At 55.1% G+C, this 1,596-nt stretch overlaps 1 pseudogene; it reads right to left on the bottom strand.

Moving 5' to 3' along the window:
- Window positions 1–1,205: 1,205 nt before the first annotated feature.
- LOC144765462 (small Cajal body-specific RNA 14) lies at window positions 1,206–1,334 on the bottom strand (annotated as a pseudogene).
- Window positions 1,335–1,596: the final 262 nt, after the last annotated feature.

The following is a 1,596-nucleotide window of genomic DNA, read 5'->3' as shown; positions in this document are numbered from 1 at the left end:
GCAATATGGTGGCTCGTGAACAGGTAGGTGTACAGTAGGCTTCCAGGAGTTGTGCTTTAAGGGGTAACGTTGGCGCCTCCTGGATCCAGCGGTCACTGGATGGTGATGCGGGCCCTACAGTCATGTCAGAGGGACTGCAGGAGCAGGTGGTTATTACATGAGGTCCGGGTAGCTGAGGTGACGAGCATGCCGCCTCTTGCACCACCGCGGCCTGCCTCGTCCTCTAAGAGGTCACCCGGGAAGCGGCCGAGCAGTCAAGAAAGACATCAGGTAAAGCAGAAGAAAATAAAGCGGTACACAAAAATATGGCAAATGGAATCTGAACCTCGGCTACATTCAGTACCCCCTAGTATTGCAGTCATTATGATATTTTCTCTACTCGAGGTGAGCAAGTGGCAGGCACACTGCGCAGGTTTTTTAACTGACCCTACTACAATAACGGACTTTGCTGACATTTGCAGAAACGTTCTTTTGTTTGCAGTGGTGCAGTGTGGACTTTCAATGAGAGGGGTGCACATCGGAGTCCTCGTTTCTTATTAACAGTACGATCAGTTTAGGAGGGCAGTAGGGCTTCAGGTTGCAGATATGTATGACTTCCCAGACTTTATTGCTTGATTTTGCTTCCGAAAAAGTATCACTCATAACCGCTGAAATGCCACTCATAATTACACATAAATTATGAAAACGTCACACATAGCAATCTGAAACCTTGGCAGCTATGAAGGTCTACGTGCTCTTTCGAGACAGTTAACCCCTTTCAACAACACCCCATCCCTCCCAGCCTCACCCCAAGCGGGCTCCCTGTGCATGTTAAAGGTGCAGGCCTTACCTTGCTGTAGAGCTCAGAGGCGGACATCGCGGCGCCTCGTGCCCCTCCTTGCAGGGTGCACCGGATGAACGGAACTGGAAGCGTCTAGGCCGTGACTCCTCGCAGGTGGGCCTGTCCTGAACCCAAATAAGGCCTCCCCCGAGCCCGGCTCCCCGTACTTAAGCCCACCCTCCCCCGGCACCCCGCCTGGCCTCGCTTTGGCGTTGCCAGGACTCGAACCCTCTTCGCACTTATTTACACACACGCGCGTGCACTGAACCCTACGCACTGCTCCAGTCTGTACAAATTTCGGTGGAAACGTTTGGTTTGTTTCCTGTCTCAGTATCTCCATATCTCGGTGCAGGTTCGCGCGGCGTCCTCGCGCCGCCTTTAAAATGCTGTAGGGAGCCGTAGCACAGGCACCTGGGGGTCCTGTCGGCAGTGGGCCCCCTCTCGTTGCTGTACGTGGCTGCCTTGGGGTCACATGGTATTACTGACGCATGCAACCGTCAGGGAGGACACCCACGTGTGAGGAGGAGCGGCCGGGGATCGAACCGCCCACGGAGAGAAGCCGCGCCCACGGAGAGAAGCCCATGCCCTAGAGAGAGCCCCGCGGTGGCAGCTGAAGACCGGAGTAGCGGTAAGTGGCGGCGGCGCTTGATGCACGTGTGTGTGTGTGTGTGTGTGTGTGTGTGTGTGTGTGTGTATGCGTGTATGCGACAGCAGGGGTGAGTTCTCTTTATGTGGGGGTGCATGCGTGCATGGGCGCTCGTGTGTGTGTGTGTGTC

The sequence above is a fragment of the Lissotriton helveticus genome, chromosome 6 (assembly GCF_964261635.1).
Source record: "Lissotriton helveticus chromosome 6, aLisHel1.1, whole genome shotgun sequence".
Lineage (NCBI taxonomy): Eukaryota > Metazoa > Chordata > Amphibia > Caudata > Salamandridae > Lissotriton > Lissotriton helveticus.
Note: the sequence above shows the minus strand (reverse complement) of the source record. Positions and strands in the feature narration are given on the sequence as shown.